The 18,789-nt window shown below is 46.1% G+C and overlaps 1 protein-coding gene across 1 annotated transcript in view; it reads left to right on the top strand.

The window, feature by feature from the left end:
- The window catches only part of LOC137423501 (single-minded homolog 2), a 169,788-nt gene that overhangs the window by 103,422 nt on the left and 47,577 nt on the right, over window positions 1–18,789 (top strand). The gene's annotated exons all lie outside the window — the stretch shown is intronic.

The raw sequence follows: 18,789 nt of genomic DNA, 5'->3' as shown, positions 1-18,789 counted from the left end.
TACATTCTACCATCAGCACCACAGGTGTCAATATCCATGCAATTTACCTGCACCCTCTACCTAGCTTTAAACGACCCCGCCGGGCCTCCGTGAAAGGGTTCCACTCCCCGCATTCAATCCTTCGCACCATGCATTCCACACCAAGCATTCCACACCATTTATTTCCACACCAACTATCTTGCACACCATTTATTTCCACACCGCAATTCAATTCACACTTACACACACAGCATCGTCTATCTAACTAATTTCCCCTCCAACTCGTGCTTCCCTCGTCGTCCCTTTAAACTATGCACACCATTTTCTTTAACAACCACTAAACTCTATACGTCCCCTCTACAGTTCATGGCACTACTTAATTCTTGTCCCTGTGGTCTCTCTAAATCCCTATCATTATCCTAACCCTCCCTTGGCTAGTTTCGGTGCTCCATGGAGGCAACCATTGCTGGCCCCTCCATGGGCCCAACACTGCCATCCCCTTAAACTAATGCTCATGCCCCCCCCCCCCCCGTGGGAGGAATGATCACACTACCATTTCCCCACGTGGGGTACAATACTCCCCCCAGTTCTCTACACTATGAGCCCCTCCATATGGAGATAACTTGTTGCAGCTCGGCCTCGAAGGGCCGAGCGATCCGTGCGGGCGGTTGGTCGCCTATATGGGTTGTTCGTCCGCCATTGACGATCCGAGGGGGGAGGGATTGATGGGCCCAGGTGCCGGGCTCCATCCCTGCGTGGGGCCCTTCGGTCCCACGCACGATGACCCAACCAGCCACGGTCAGAGCACCTCACCCGGTAAGGTGCGTGGCTTTGTAATTCCAAATTACCCCTCGAACCCCGCCGATCGCCCTTGCCGCGGTACAGTGCCAACAATACTGCGCAGGTGCCGGAGGCAAGAATCGTGCACTCCGGTACTTGCGAGACCGACGCAGCACCGATTCTCTCCGGTCCCCATGGCGCACCACTCACCTGGGGCTGGCGTACGCTACTCGTCCCGCGAAGCACTACCCCGGTCGGTGTCGATGCCTGAGATGGTCGATTACCCCTCACATCCCATTCCATACTCGCACACCCAGGTGCACACACGCCTTTCGCACACCCCGTCATCGCACACACCGGTGCACACTCTTTCTCCACGCACTCCGTACCAGTCGTACACCTCACAATGGGCCTTTCACGAACGCCCGGGTCTATCCCGACCCCCAAGCTTGTCGAGCCTCCCGTCGCACCAAACACATTCCCGCAATCATCGCCACTCACCTCGGGGCTTCTCTTCCCACGCTTCTCCTCCAGCACCTGCAAACTTTTTATTTGGTCAGCAAGCATTTCATCCCGGTGCGAACACAAACCTTGCACATATTCCATCACCTCCTCCCTTAATTCATTCTCTGTCTCGCTTCGTCTCTTTTTAATTTCACTCTTTCCTCCTTCTACCTCCTCTAGCTTCTGTTTCACCTCCTTCATTTCCTGGTGCGCCCCTGAAATCTCCCCTTCTAAGGCTACCTTGGTCGTCTCTATGTGTGTCCTAATTTCCCGTTCCTTTGTTCCCATCGTCTCTATTACATCATCCATCCTCTTCGTCAGTTCCTCACTCCCTCATGCACCATTTTACATTCCCTCTTCGTCGCTACAACTTCCCGCTTCAAATCTTTTTGCGCTGCCTTCAACCCCCCGATTACGTCGGTATTCTTACCCACCTGTTCCCTTAAATCCTGTTGTCCCACAGTCAATTTCTCTACTTCCCGGGTCAGTTCTTCTATACCCCCCTGTAGTTTAGCTGTACTCTGCTTCAACTCCCTCTCCACGCGCTCCTCGCACTGCTTCACCTCGTCGCGTACCACTGCTACCTCCCTACTCATCTTACGCCCAATGTCCTCCCCCATCTTTTTCATGTTGCCGTTTGTTTCCTTGCTCATCCTTTCCATTTGCAGTTTAAAGGATGCATTCATTTGAGTTAAGAACAACTCGATGTTAAAACCCCCTTGCACAGCGGGCTCGGCCTGCGCCGCCATTTTCTCCCCCTCCTGCAGCACCCTCATCAACTCCCCCATCCAACAATTGTTCCTGCTGGTCCTGGGTCATTAATTCGTCCACATTTTCTATGCCCACTGGCACCTGGTCATCTTGGCCTGCCATTGCCCGAATTCCAAAAAAATTTGTTTTTAAACTAAATTTCCACTCGCTCGTAATTTTGAGTACATGAAGTGCACTCCAGGTCCAAATCTCGCTCCCGGCACCAAATTCTTTTGTCAGGGTTCTATCCCACTCCTGACACCAATTTTGTTGCGGATCTCGGGTTCATCGACGTACTAAGGGGGGGTTAAGCCCTGCTCCCCCTCGAACTCCGAGTCCACGAGGCCGCCAAACACACTACACTCGTGGTGGACGGATTGCAAAGCAATTCCAGCTGCCGAGCCTGCAGCTACACGCGGAACGGTTAACGGTCACGACCCGAGTACCTTCAACCCACTCAGCTGTGAGAATGGGGACTGAACCCCGCACAAGTCACGCTGATACTGGACGCCCGAGCGGTTGTGCGTCGCGTAACTCGTGCCGGTAACACTATTGAACCCGATCAAGCGGTTTTAATTCGGGGTGATGCTAGGCCAATGTGGAAAGGACGATGACGGCCAGGTTGGAAACAAACCACAGGATTTATTCACAATGTACAGTATTCACAGAAAAGGGACAAAGCGGAGAATCTTAGCGGCCTTACCTAGGGTCCCAGACAAGGGCCCTCATTCGTTCGGGGAAGGGAAGGAAGAGGGTAATGCGCACAAAGCGCGGCCGCTTCGTGCAGCTTGCCTGGACGGGCTCATTGGACGGAAACCCCCAAGGATCGCTCCAACCCAGGACACCACAGCCGGAGATGTTCCCGGCTGGGGGCGTTGATCAAGGACGTGCATGTAGCAGGAATCCGAGGAGCGTATCTCAGGGTCAGCGGGGCAGAGAGAGTGAGGCAGAGCATCTGCAAGAGAACGTCAGCCTGCCAGAGAGTCTATATGCAGGAGCCTGGCGTGAGTCAGAGAGTCTATATGCAGGAGCCTGTCGCGAGTCAGTCTATATGCGGGAGCCTGGCACGAGTCAGAGAGAGCGGGGAGTCCGGGCCGGGTTTTATCGTCCCCCCCGACACCCCACTCGAACGTTCCATGGGCCTCCATTGGCCGCCTGTGGTCACGTGTCGTGACAGCCCGTTATTGGTCACTCTCGGCCACTCCCTTCAGCTCCCGTTGGCTGTTCGCTGCTCACCGGCCACACCCTCCAGCTCCTCCCTCGGGCCTGCAAGGCCTGGCCTAGGCCCATGACGAGGCACTTTAGGCTGCAATGAGGCCTACCATTACCCTGCCTGCCTCAACGCATACTAACACCGGGAAGGAGACTATACTTCACATTTAATAAGAAATAACTAACAATGCGAGGCTACATGTTGTGGTGTAACTAACTATGGGGGGGGGGGGTGGGGGTGGGGGGGTTGCCTTTATTTAGAAAACCGCAACAATATATATTTACATGAGGAGGAGGTACGACACAACTTGCTTGAGCAATAGTCCACATAAGTTTATGGAAAGGTGAATTTAGAATGCTCTTTTCAATAACTAGTATGAACCTCAATGAAAGCTTTAGCGGACCATTCTTGACCCTTTTCCTTCTGTAAATTACGCATTTTATCATACCTTACAATCCACGAGGCCTTGCAATCCATCACAGAGACTTTACGGCAGACAGCGAGGTTTACGGGAAAGTTTCTCACTTTGCACATATGTAAGTGCTGTTTGGCAGGTTATTGTATATTTTGGCTGTATATTATTTATATATATATTGTATTTTTTAAAAATCTATTTTCCTGTCCATGACCAATAAAGACCAGCCTCAGACGAATAGCCGAAACGAGCTTTGACTCCGAGGCGTATTTCGAACCTTGGCGGGATTGTCTTTGGCGTGCGTGGGAAAGGCCCGAAGCATTATCTAATCGGGAACACGGGGTTATTCCGAACCCACAAAACAAAGAAACGAACCACTACAAGAAAAGTAAAATTCAACAAATAATGATTTCATGATTTAATGAAAATCTATCTATAATTCCAGTAATCTCTGTACGTTTGTACGTTTGTACGTCTGTTGTCTGTGACCGCTGTTTCTCGACAACCACGGGTCCGATATACTTTTAACTTGCCAGGTATATTGCTGGGGACCCGAGGATGTGCCTTTTCAAGGTTTCATATTAATCGGACAATTACTTACCGAGCTATGTCCAAAAAACGATTCAACCAATCAGAGAGCAGCGAACTATCGCGTGTGCCGAACGTGGAGGACACACTCTGCCTCGGATGGCACATTTGAGAGCGTATTCATTTATTTCACGTTTGCAAACTATGTTGGCGTTAAACTATGTTTTAAAACTAATAAAACCGAATTTGCGATTCATTCGCTTTCCTGCGCGTTTGTGCACGCGATGGCGATTTCTTTACCAAACTCCGGAAGCCGTTCGCTTTGGACCAAACCATTGCATGTAAATAGAGGGGGGGGGATTGTCACCGTACTCGCAAGCCGTTCGCTTTGGACCAAACCATTTCATGTAAATAGAGGGGGGGGATATAATTTTAGATATCTATCTATAATTCCAGTAATCTTTGTACGTTTGTACGTTTGTCTGTTTGTCTGTTTGTCTGTGACCGCTGTTTCTCGACAACTACCGGTCCGATATACTTGAAACTTGCCAGGTATATTGCTGGGGACCCGAGGATGTGCCTTTTCAAGGTTTGAAATTAATCGGACAAGTACTTACCGAGCTATGGCGATTTAGCCGTTCGCCGTTCGCTTTGGCGTTGCGAATGGACCAAACCATTCATGTAAATAGAGGGGGGGGGGGGGGGGGGTTCTGTGGTCGTTCGCTTTGGCTTTGCGAATGGACCAAACCATTCATGTAAATAGAGGGGGGGGGTTCTGTGGTCGTTCGCTTTGGCTTTGCGAATGGACCAAACCATTCATGTAAATAGAGGGGGGGGGGGGGTTCTGTGGTCGTTGCGAATGGACCAAACCATTCACATCGAATCATCAAATCACATCGAATGGACCAAACCGTTCGCTTTGGACCAAACCATTGCATGTAAATAGAGGGGGGGGTTCTGTGGTCGTTGCGAATGGACCAAACCATTCATGTAAATAGAGGGGGGGGGGGGGTTCTGTGGTCGTTACTGCCACGTGGTTTCAAAGTTTTTTTTTGTTGTTGTTGTTTGCACGCATGTTTTTTTGCACCCACGTACGGGCACGCCCTAGGATGTTTACACACACACACCCCTACACAAATTTTTTTTTTTTTTTTTTTTTGGCAAGGAACGGGCACCCACGTACGGGCACGTCCTAGCTTATATATAGTACGGGCATGCCCTAGTAAATGCAAAGACAATAAAAATGTTGAGGTAGAAAAACTATTTCCTAATCTGAGACGTCTCTACTCAGACTTGTATACAAACAAGGGGGAAAGAAAAATAAAAATAACTTCCCTTACTGTCGGGCTGACTCCCAGCTCTGGCCCCAAAGTGCGTCGAGGGCGCGTTGGTCATTGCTGCCGGTGTAGCCGCTTGTGCGGGACACACCCCGATAATGGCGCCGAACCCGCGCATCAGAAAACGCCCTGGCACGAGCAGGCACTCAACCAGCCCTTCCATGCTTCCACCGTCAAGCGCAACATGGCCCCAGCTCCCCCGAAAGACACCACAGTCCAACAACACCCCCCCCCCACCCCCCTCCTCTAATGTTGCAATGCAGCCAGGACCAGAAGAAGAGACAAAGATGGGGAGACGGCGTCTTTTTTTCCTTCAGCTCTCGAATGTTCGACGGCTGATGTCACACTCTGTCCAATCACCGAGCGCTACTCAATCATCCTATCGCACCTCCACCAATCACAAAGGCCGGGGCGTGGCCTCCTCGTTACAAGTCGTCGGGGGACGGAGTCTAATCTCTGTTCGGGAATGTTCGGATGACGTCGGGGTTTACTTTCCAATTGGCAAATTGGCTGGGTCTGTCGGATCTGGTGGTGTGGTGAGCGAATGAGTCCATTGCCTTGCCGGCTGAGTTTTATAAGAACATTAGGGAAAAATCACAGGCAGGCAATTACACACTGGGGATTATTAACCCTAAGCCCTATAATTAATTATCACAAAACCACCCTCCTTATGGCGACATGCAAACACTGTTAACCTGAACATTTACCCTGCTTATGTACATCGAGATGGGTTTCTTCTTCTTCGCGTCACATGGTCCATACTAAAACCTACACATTCTGAACCTTCCTAAGGTATTTCATCCCTACCCCATACAAACGTAACAATATTTTGGTTGAATTATATTACAATTTAAATAATTGTTATGGTATGGGTACAATACCAGAGAGACAATGTTGCTTCCTTCCATTGGAATCATTGTAATTGCTTCAGCCATTATTGTGCTAGGCTAGATGGCATTTATCAACAATTCTGTGTATGCACACTTAGGAGATTTGGTGATCTCTCAATTTGGTATGTTTGATGTATTCTGGCGTCTTTTTCTTCTTTGTTATGAAAACGTTTAAGAATAAAAGGTATGGCTTTTAAAGGCTTATGACCTCACTCTATAGTAGCTTTTCAGTGTTTGTACACATTTGATGGGGCGGCCATTTTTTCCCTATGTCCATCCCTACATATGGAGTACCACCATACTCCATGATAAACAATCAAGAACAGACCAGGTCTCGGGCAACATTTAAACCTCTTCCCTGTCACGCGCCGGTGTACGAGGTCATTTGAGGAGTGTTTTTATTTTGCCAAACCTTAAGCAATAAACATCCAATCGCATCATCGATAGTCTGCTCTGCTCTTATTATTTACTCGTATTGTGTGAGTGGGTGTGTGTGCTTCTTGTTGTTTTTGTTTTTCCAGGGCACAAACTTCGCTGGGTTTGTGTCTGGGCTGGAAGTGCTGACATGTGGGTTGGATGATTGGTGAAGTTTCCATTAGGTGTTATACATGTGTGGGCATGGTGTTGGGGACCTGGTGCAATCTTTGCTCACCTTATCCAGTTGCTTGCACCATCCAGTTTATGCCATTTGTATCAGATGTGTGTATTGTGTGGGTATGTCACCGTCTCCCCAGTTGTACCACCCTCTCAGCTCTTGCCGTGCCATGCCTCCAGAATTGATCCATCATTTGATGTACGTCATGTCTCGGACACCTGTCCCATCAAAGTCAAATTTGTGGCCAGAATGCAGCCAATGACGTGCTATATGGCTGACTGTGTCACCTTTCCAAGCCTAACTGATCTATTACGTTTATCTAGTCTTTTTTAAAATTCCTTCCAGTTTCACCAATGTAGAATTGGTCATAGTCTCTACATGACAGATTGTAAACTACTCCTGATTTGTCACAAATTGAAATTGTGTCTTTCAGTTTTGAAATGACATTGTGGATGGTGCGTAGAGGCTTGCAGGCTACACCAATCAGTGTGCTGCATACTATCTTGCCAATCCTTTCAGAAAGGCTCTGGTCGTACGGTAGTGGCAGGGCAGTGCCCAAGTGTGTCAGGCTCTTACTTTTCTGCCCGTTTTTGTTATTTCAGGATAGGGAGTATTCCTTTTGCTCTACCCATTTTTGAGAAAGCCTTTAACTAATCTCATTTTTTAAAATTACTTCGGCTTTGGAAGTTTACACTGTCCTTCCCGGAGCTGCCAAGTCTCATGCTACACTGCATTTGCTTGTGTTTGGCTTGCTGGAGTTAAAATCCAGTAATCTCTTGTTGTGGGTTAGTTTCCTATAAACGGACGTATTTAGGTAGCCATCAGGCTTCTGGTAAACCTCCACATCCAAAAAGGCTAATTTGCTTTCCTTTTCAAGATCATCTGTCAAGCTAAGCTCGGAAATACTCAGCCAAGTTGTCCAAGAAGGTTGTCTGCCATGTCTCCATGCACAATGGCGAAAAATGTCATCCACGTACCTGTTCCAGTATAGTGGGAGTCACTTCCAATGAGACTCAAATATATTTTGCTTTCATGAGAATTAAAAGGCCATAATACAGCCGAACCCCGACATTTGCGGTCCCAGCATTCGCGGACCCAGCATTCGCGGACCCTCGCGTATTTCCAGTTCATAACGTAACCTGCTTCTACAGTTGTGGCCCTGTGCTTCACGTATTCACGGTTTTTCTGTGAGCAAAAAACATATATCCCACCATATGCATGCGTAACACAGTTCTAAAATACATTTTCCACCAGCCACACACAAAGCCGCTGTGTGCACGCAAAAACATAAATTCCACGAGCCGCATGCCTGATCTGTTTCTACGTTTGCTGCTATGTGCTTCTCTTTTTCGCGGGTGCAAAAAGCATATCTTCCTTGAGCCCTGCACATGAAACAGTTCTAATAGTATCTTTCACCACCAATTTGTCACCAGCTGCGTATACCATTTGCAAAAAGCCACGGAGCATATAACAGTTCTAAAAGAATATTTCTCCAACCATGCAAACCATTTTATAAAAAGCATCTTCCATGTGTCACGCATAAAGCAGAGCTGTACATGTGCAAAAAAACATCCAACACCACCTACATTCCTCACAACCAATGGGCACACTACCCACCCATCCTCCATATTCCCACATCCCCTGCACGAGTACTTATGTGCAGCGTGTTCTAGGTTTCAGTCTTTCTTCACGTCACGCTGCCTTGATCTACTGTAATTCCTTGCTCTCAGGAACTTTTTCACACATTGTTCGATCATGGATCATAGGTATACGAGTAGTGCAGGAGATGTGTCTGCTCCCAAGAGGCAGAAAAAAAAGAAATGAGCCTTAGCCAGAAAGTGGAGCTGCTTGACCGACTATGAAGAGGTGAGAGTGCTGCCTCTGTTGGCAGGCATTATGGCATCAAGGAGTCGACTGTGTGCTACATAAAGAAGAATGAGGAGGCGATTTGTGCAAGTGTTGCGGCGAGTGCAGTACCCAGCACAAAAGTGGTTACCCAAAAGTGGTTAGTGGTTACAAAGCAATGGAGAAGGCATTAAATGTGTGGGTGGAGGACAATGCCCAGAGGAACATGTTTTTAAACGGACCTCGCATTCATAAAAAGGCAAAGTGAATGTACGATCGTCTGGCTGGTGTGGGTGGTGCCTCAAACACGAGTGATGTCGGTACGAGTGGCCTCAGTTCCTTCTGAGCTAACAGGAGATAGTTTCAACACCTCAAGGCTCAAAGTTTTCCTGCTCAGCCTGCGCAGCTCATCGAGAAGAAGGGGTATGTACCAGAGCAGGTCTTAAACCCAGATGAGACTGCCCTGTTTTGGAAAAAGATGCCAACGCCAACTTTTATTTCGAAGCGCGAGGGGACAGCATCAGTGTTCAAGTCCACAAAGGACCGGGTGTCTCTTCTTTGTGCCAACGACAAAGGACTACATGGTCAAACACATTATGCTGAACCCACGTACCTTTCAAGGGCAAAAACAAGCACACTCTGCACGTATTTTGGAGGGCCAAAAAAAGGCATGGGTAACAGCTGCCATCTTCAAGGATTGGTTCCACAACTGGTTTGTCCCTCAAGTGTAGAGGTACTTGGCAGAAAAGAACCTCCCCTTCAAGGTCCTCCTGCTGGTGAACAATGCTCCTGGCCATCCCAAAGGGCTGCAGGTGGCCCATTCAAATGTGAAGGTCATCTTCCTTCCACTCAACACCACCTCCTTGATCCAACCACTCGACCAAGCGGCGATTTCAACGTTTAAAACATATTATACCCATCATACCTTCAGTCAGATCTTGGATGCTATGGTGTCTAACTCTGACATGACCATCGGGAAATGCTGGAAAGAGTTCAACATAGCCCACTACATCAATGCTATCAAAGACTCGGACAAAATCAAAGACTCCACCACCAATGCTTGCTGGCACAATCTATGGCCACAGGTAGTCGAAGACTTCAGAGGTTTTCCCGACACTACGGAAGAGAGGTGGACAATTGCCGGGTTGGCATGGAAGGTGGGACGGGAAAGCTTTGATAACATGGAGCCTGAGGAATTGGAGGATCTCATCGCCTAGCATAGTGAGGAGCTGACTGAGGATGCGGAGGACAGTGAAGAGGAGGAACAGGTAGCGAGACCCAACCTGAGCATCAAGTTCCTGACTGAGGTGTTGCGGGATATAAGGTTTGTCTCTGACAGGTTACAATATGGCCTCGGTTCCTTCTTCAACCCATCGATGGAGCAGTACCTCCGGTTCCAGAGGGGGTTGGATGATGTTTTGCTGCCATGCAAACAGCTGCACAGAAACCTGCAGCAATCCACACATTCGTGGCTAAAAATATTGGCACCCTTGAACTTTTTTTCAAATAATTCACCATTTCTTCGAGAAAATTGTTGAAATAAAAAAATATTTTGGTATCCACATGTATTTCTTTGGTTTGCAATGGAGCAAAAAGAAAAAAGAAAAAAAACCTGAAAAAAATCACGAAATCTTAGCTTATTCCACACAGAAATCCTAGAATGTCCCGGACAATATTATTGGTACCTTTTAGAAGTTGTTCGAAATAATTGGATTTCAAGCAGGTGATTCTCTTTTACTTTGGAATGGAACTCACCAGTGGTGAGTTGCAGGTGCATGCAATATAAAAATCACCCATTCAACCAGTTTGAATAGAGAAAAGCAGTCATTCTGCTGATTTCTGTCACTGTGTACTGCAATAAGCATGGAGAAAAGAAAGAAAAACAGAATTGTCTGAGGAGGTCAGACACAAGATTGTAGCCAAGCATGGACAATCTCAAGGCTATAAGTCCATCTCCAGAGACCTTGATGTTCCCGTTTCCACCATACACACTGTTATCAGGAAGTTTAAGGCCCATGGCACTGGAGCCAACCTCCCTGGACGTGGCCTCAAGAGAAACCTTGATCGTAGATTGCAGCGAAGGATTGTTCGAATGGTGGAGAAAGCACCTCGATTAACTGCCAAACAGATTCAAGCTGACCTTCAGACATAAGGTATAACAGTTTCAACTCGCACCATCCGTCACCACCTCAATGAAAGGAGACCCAGGAGGACCCCACTGCTGCTGAGAGAGAGAGACATAAGAAAGCCTGACTGGAGTTTGCCAAAACACACCTGAACAAGCCAAAATCCATCTGGTAGATTGTCCGGTGGACAGATGAGACCAAATTAGAGCTCTTGGTAAAGCACATCATCTCTATGTTTACAGAAAACAAAATGAAGCCTTCAAAGAAACGAGCACCTTCTCTAAAGTCAAACATGGAGGAGGTTTAGTGATGTTTTGTTGTTGCTGTGCACTGGGTGCCTTAATGTGTGCATGGCATCATGAAATCAGGAGATTACCAAGGCATTTTGGAGCACAATGTTCAACCAAGTGTCAGAAAGCTGGGTCTCCATTGAAGGTCATCGGTCTTGTAGCAGGACAATGACCACAAACACATTTCAAAAAGCACCCAGGAATGGTTCAAGACAAAATGCTGGACTACTCTGAAGTGGCCAGCAATGGGTCCAGATCTAAATTCCATTGAACACCTGTCGGGGAGATCTGAAAACAGCAGTTGGGAGAAGGCACCCTTCAAATCTGGGAGAACTGGAGCACTTTGCACAAGGAGAGTGGGCCGAACTGCCAGTAGAGAGGCGTAGGAAGCTCATTCATGTGCTATAGGAAGCGCTTGACTGCCGTTATTTTGTCCAAAGGCCGTGCTACCAAATATTAAGTCGAGGGTGACAATAATTTTGTCAATGCCATTTATATTTATTTTCTGATTTAAAAGGATATATTGAGTTCTGAATCAAAAACAAAGGTTCTGTAATATTAACAGTGAAATAAAGAATTGTGGAGACCAAATACTTTTGTGAATTTCAACTTATTTTTAGGGAAAATTGTGAGTTATTTGAAAAATGTGCAAGGGTGCCAATATTTTTGGCCATGACTGTAGCTCGCAATCACCCATTTTTTCGTCCCCTCCACCTGAACACCTGCAGCACTCTCACCTGCTTCCCCTTGACATGGTTGCATGACTCATCAGCAACCTCACCTGCGTCCTCTTCAGAGTAGTTCATCGAGTATACTGGATTTTAAATTATCATTATTGATCATCATCATCGTCATCAAAAGTTTCTTTGTTCTGTATCTTAAAGAAAAATTGGAAGAGCTTTGCTGTTGTTCTTTTACTTGGAAGCATTTTGAATGAAACTGTAATCACGTGCATTTGTTTTCGTATAATTTTTTTTAAATCTCCGTTATGAATCACGAACTGCCAGGAACCTATTCCTCTTTTCCCCTTTGAAACAAAGCCCAAATATTCGCGGTTCCGACATTCGTGGCATTTTTCAGGAACGCATCCCTGCGAATGTCAGGGTCCGGCTGTATATACACTTACTATAATTATGAAGTTTTCTATGCTATGTTATACTGTTTAATGTACAATATAATACTACAGTGTAGTATATTAGTAATACAATGCACTGTGCAGTATGTTAAGTATAAACAGTATTTATAAACTGTCAATAATCCATAGAATATACTGCAAATATCACATGGATGTAATAGCACAAGGACAGCACAGAAAGTGGTCTAGTACCAACCCTATCGAGAGAATGCACTTGACAGCATTCCAACTTTGTTGGATTTCCTTTGAGATTTATTAACTTGAAAACGGGAGGACAAAAAGGTTTTGAGAGAAGCTATGTCAGAAAAAGTGGTGAATAAATGGATTATAAGACTTTGGACGAAGTACACACCTATAATCCACCAAAGAGACAAACAGGCGCAGAGGCACACATGCCCCAACATTTTTTTCCCCAAAATAATGGGATTGAACAGCCAAACAAGTACATGTTTTGCCATCGTACTGCAAAGTAGCATGTGCTTTGTAAAGGTGTCTTATTAGGACATTTTGGACAAGTCGGAACTGCAGGCTTTAATGCAATAATATGGTGGGGTGAGTGGGTTTTGCATCTTACAAAAGGACAACGCACATTTACATACTGCTGTGTCTGTGAGGAAGTGGGTTGAGGACTACTATATTTTGAATATCTGCAAAGCCTCAATTTAATGCCAATCAAACCACTCTGGGACATCTTGGAATGCTGCTTGAATACCAAAGCCAACGTAGCACAATCCACCATCAAAATGCCCTTGGTCTGAAGGAAGAATGGCACAATATGTCACACTTTACATCCTGGCTCTCAAAATTTGGTGTGTGTGTGTGTGTGTTTTTTTTTTTTTTGTGTGTGTCATTGGTTGTTATCTCCATTTGTGGGTTTCAGGACCAAGCTGTTCAACTTTTCCAGAGTTTTGTTCCAAGTTCTCTTTTCAGGATTGTCGCTGAACCCCGGATTGCCTCCAGTTGAAGTTCATTTGTATTAATATTCCCGGGGATGGTTTTCAAAATCACAGTGAGGTTCTTCTTCATCATACCTTTTGCTCCAATTATCACTGGTACCATTTTGATGCTCTTCAGCTTCCAATATCTATTGACCTCATTTTTGAGGTCCCGGTATTTGGTCATTTTCTTGATTTCTGCGTTGTTTAGGCCAAAATCGCTGGGTACTGATATCTCAATCATCAATGCTCTCTTTTCCTTTTTGATCCTGAGTGCAATGTCCAGATGCAATGCTTTGTTTTCTATGTTCACGATCGATGGAATCATCAAGTCGTACGTAAGCATGAGGTCCTCATTTTCAATGATTGCCCTTGGTGTGTGTGTGTGTGTGTGTGTGTGTGTGTGTGTGTGTGTGTGTGTGTGTGTGTGTGTGTGTGTGCGTGCGTCCGTCCGTCCATGACTCCAATACCATGAAACCCAGTCGCTCCAAACCTGGCATGCATACTTATCGAACTCCAACAAAGTGCATAAATGAAAACTGGGTATATTGGTCAATTTAAACACCCCTTTTGAAGATAATTTCCGGGGTGCTCATCACAAAAAAAAAAAAAAAAAAAAAACGCCAAAATGGCTGTATGCCATCTTGTTCAGCCCTTTGTCACATCACTTGGTTCTTAAGCCGTAATTTTGTTTGACCTGTTCAAAAATGTCTTGCGTTGGAACCACGATGACCTCTCATTGACTGATTAAAGTACAGTCGGACCCTGACATTCGCGGTCCCAACATACGCAGGTTCTGTGTATTCGTGGTTGAAAAATTGCGACTTGCTTCTACATTCACGGCACTGTGTCCAGCATATTTTCGGTTTTTCGCGGCCACAAAAAAAAAAATTCCACGAGCATAACACAGTTCTAAAACACATCTTCCACCAGCTATGCACAAAGCAACTGGACATACACAAAAAAAAACCTCCACAAGCTCAGAGCATGACCTGCTTCTACATTTGCAGCCCTATGATTCACAGCTTTGCGGGATGTCTCACCATTCACACTGTGGACATAGCTTGGCGGGATATCCTACCATGCGCACTGTGAACAGCTTCACGGGATATCCCACCATTCACACTGAACAGCTTTACGGGATATCCCACCATTCACACTGTGAACATAACTTTTTATTTTTTCAATATTTTTCAATAGGTTATTTTTGTCACACGCATGTGGGAATTAAAGAATGGGAGACGTTTGTCTGAACGAAAAGAAACACGGGTTTATTCCTGAATGCACGAACAAAGAAACACGATAAATGAAAATACAACAATAAAGAATTTAATAAAAATAAAGCAAGGGGTGAAAATGTCAAAATAAACCTGAGGTAAAAAACGAATTCCTATAGAAGTACGTACCTCACACAGACTGACTTTAAGATGGACACACAGGGGAAAGATAAAATAAAATAAAATGTCCTTTTTTTAGTGCTGGCACTTAGCTCGTCCAACGAGTTATTTTGGTAAGGTCGGCAGTGTAAGGTGACGACGGCCGACGAAAGGCTCGCGCGTTGAAGCGCCCCAAAATAGCGGCGGCACCGTGCGTCAAACACCCAGGCATGAGGCAAGGAGTCAAGATGGCCTCCTTTCGATTCCTTAGCCTGGCAAGCACAACGCGGCCCCAGCTCCAACCATGAGCCCAGCAATCACCAAAACCTCCTTTGCAATTGTTGCAACAGCTCTCCTCAAAAGCGCACCAACCCAACCAAAATGGCCAGCGTCTTGTCGGATCCAAGAGACAGACAACCTCTTACTCTTCACTCTAACGAGCCAATCAGGTCGTTTTCCTCCCAGTTCACCCTGCCCACGTTATTGGTCCAATCACGTCCCTCAGGGCGTGGCCTGCCAGCATTCTTGACCACCCCTCTTATTATCCGCCTCCCGTGGGTGGGCTTTCACCTATTTGGTCCATTAGGGGTGGGGTGTAGTGTCCGGGAACCTGTTTGCTTGCAGTGGACCATTGTTATGGTTTAACGGTGGCTGTCATGGCTGGCCGTGGTAATTGTAAAAAGGAGGTTTTCCTGGCCTGCCTTGGCAGCAAAGCGTAAAGGGAAGGATTACAGGGGGGTAATCACACACTGGGGAAAACTAATCTTAATCACTACACTAATTAGCATGTCTTCACCGCCCTTGTGAATAACACATAAACAACCTTAAGCTACAGTTTCCCTACTTACTGTACATCGAGATTTCTTCTACGCGTCCATGGTCCATGCTACAATTATACAGTGCTACCTTTCCTATGGGATCCTTTTACCTACCCCCTCCCCCCCCCCCCCATAAACGTAACAGTATTATGGATTACTTAAAGTAAGGATCCTCAAAAGGTAGACCATATCCATATCCGGACTACAGGTATCATCAGTCCGGACCGCAGCGATAATCCTACCTAATCCCCCATCAACGGATTTAATTTTTTAGGGGGTGTACATAATCATCTTCCTGGAAGAGCTAGAACACAGAACAGATGAGGTTGAAACAAAAAAAAAATGAACAGAAGATCGGAGCAAAATAATGTAAAGGAAATGGACTGAACACATGATCTGATACATGCCAATAATATTGGATTGTACAAGGGACATAAACATCTCCATATCCATTTTGGAATCGTGCCGTAATCTGGCTGTAAGTCAGAGTTTTCTCCAAAATTTCGTATTGATCATTTTTCCCAGATGAATAATCCATCAAGAAGCCATTGATGGAGAAGCAATACTGACAGGATTGGTGTTGATGTGAATTGTGAAAGTCCACGTTAACTTTGTACAACCATTTTCTTGGCTCGTGGTCCATGGTCATGTCCTATGGGAATCGGTCTGTTCGTTAATTCACTGCTCGTTGGGTAAAATAAAGTCCAGAACATTTAACTTTGTTCTCCTGTCTTTTTTCTGCTTTTATTGTACACCGCTCCCTCCCAATTTTGTCTTTATGTGCCGCACGGCGGCATCGCTAGGCGCTGAAGGTTACCCCCGCAATGTCGCACTATTCGTATATTGCTGTTCATATATTTGTACATTGTCTTATATGTTGTACTCTACCCCTTGCTATTCTATCTCCAGGCACTGCACGACGTCATCACCACGTGCAAAAAGCCTTGGGAGCCCGACGATGACTCTCGCCGAAAGGGCGTACTCGGTTTTCACTCTTTGTTTTTTCTTTTTTTTCTTTCTTATTTTCTCAAGCCATACTTTGAGATAGGAGGCTGACATTTGGGCACAATAGTGAGCAAGTGTTTTGGCAAAAACTGTTTTCTTTATTTTTTGATTAATCAATTAATTGATTAATTACTTAATTAGTATCGATTTCTTAAGTACTTATTTATTTTCTTTCTCATATGGGCAATATCTCAGGCACCTTTTGAGTTAGGAATCTGATATTTGGACATGACAATGACCAAGTAATTTGGCTATAAAGGGTATTTTTGATTTATTGCTTAATCAATTAATTATTTAATTTTTCGATTAATTACTTTATTAAATAATTTTTAAAAGTTACAGATTTGGTTGAATCAGTGGTGGTTTAGGTATACTATCAGCCAATTGATTAAGAAATTAATTATTTTATGATTACTATTTATTTTATTTTATTGCGCAATTAATCAATCAATTATTGTACACGCTCCCTCCCAATACCGTCTCTATGTGCTGCACGGCGCCATCGCCGGGTGCCTAAGGCACCCCGGCAATGTCTCGTGCTGGAGGATATGTTATTTATTAATTTGGCATGGGGGCGGTGTACTTTGAATTTAGCCTACTTGTTCCTTTCTGTTGGCCATTGCAACACTTTCAAACGAGCTATATTTATTTCTACTTTTATCAATAACAGTTATTTGCTTCTCTCCTTGCTGGAAAGCATTTTTGTGTTTCCACTACCTTTGCGTGAGTTAGGGTTTGTTTTCATGTGTTGTAGTCATCTTGTTGTCTTCCTGGTGACACCTGAATGCTGAGCATCAGTTTGCGTATGACTGTACATTTTGGCCTTTGGATCAAAATCCATGTTTATCTCTCTTTCCCCCTCTCTCTCTCTCTCTCTCTCTCTCTCTCTCTCTCTCTCTTTCCCCCCCCCCTCTCTCTCTCTTTCCCCCTCCCTCTTTCCCCCTCTCTCTCTTTCCTCCTCTCCCTCTTTCCCCCTCTCTCTCTATTTCCCCCCCTCTCTCTCTTTCTCCCCCTCTCTCTCTCTTTCCCCCTCTCTCTCTTTCCCCCTCTCTCTCTTTCCCCCTCTCTCTCTTTCCCCCCCTCTCTCTCTCTCTTTCCCCCTCTCTCTCTTTCCCCCTCTCTCTCTCTCTTCCCCCCCTCTCTCTTTCCCCCTCTCTCTCTCCCGCCCCCCCTCTCCCTCTTTCCCCCCCCCTCTCCCTCTTTCCCCCTCTCTCTCTTTCCCCCCCTCTCTCTCTTTCCCCCTCCCCCTCTCTCTTTCCCCCTCTCCCTCTCCCGCTCTCCCTCTCTCTCGCCCTCTCCCTTTCCCTCTCTCTTTCTCCTTTCTCTCCCTCGCTCTCTCTCTCTCTGTCTGTCTGTCCTTTTTGTGTATCTCAGTCTATATCTGCATCCCTTTGCGTGCCCGTCTGCATCCCTTTTGCGTACCCGTGTGATTCTTTGCATACACGTCTGAGCCTCTGCGTGCCCGTCTGCGTCCCTTTGCGTGCCCGTCTGCGTCCCTTTGCGTACCCGTGTGATTCTTTGCATACACGTCTGAGCCTTTGCGTGCCCATCTGCATCCCTTTGCGTGCCCGTCTGCATCCCTTTGCATGCCCGTCTGCATCCCTTTGTGTGCCCGTCTGCACCCTTTGCGTGCCCATCTCTACCCTTTGCGTGCCCATCTCTACCCTTTGCGTGCCCATCTTCATCCCTTTGCTTGCCCGTCTTCATCCCTTTGCGTGACCGTCTTCATCCCTTCACGTGCACGTCAGTCCCTTTTTTGTGCCCACACGTCCCTTTTTTGTGTGTCCGCCTGCCCCTTTTTGTGTGCTCGCCTGTCCCTTTTATGTCCGCCTGTCCCTTTTATGTGTGTCCGTGCTGTCCCTTTTGTGTCTACGCTGGCCCTTTTGTGTGTTGCCTTTCCCTTTTGCGTGTCCTCCTGACCGTTTTGCATGTCTTGTCCCTTTTGTCTGTCTGCCTGTTGCTTTTGCGTATCTGCCTGTCCCTTTTGCATTTCCGTCTGTTCCTGTCTCTTTTTCATGTCCCTCTGCATGTCTCTCTTCTGCATGTCTCTCTTTTGCATGTCTCTGTGTCTGACAAACCTGGCTTATCTTGAGACTGTTCCAGAAAACTGCTCATGGTATAAGGTTCTAATTGCAATCATCATCATCATCATCATCATCATTATTATTATTACTATTATTATTATTACTATGATTATATATATGCGACGAACGGCAGTTTCGCGCTGCCAGGCTCGACTTGAACGGGCCTGTAACCTTGCACTGATTG

Source organism: Myxine glutinosa, chromosome 3 (genome assembly GCF_964187855.1).
Source record: "Myxine glutinosa chromosome 3, kmMyxGlut1.1, whole genome shotgun sequence".
Taxonomy (NCBI): Eukaryota; Metazoa; Chordata; class Myxini; order Myxiniformes; family Myxinidae; genus Myxine; species Myxine glutinosa.
Note: the sequence above shows the minus strand (reverse complement) of the source record. Positions and strands in the feature narration are given on the sequence as shown.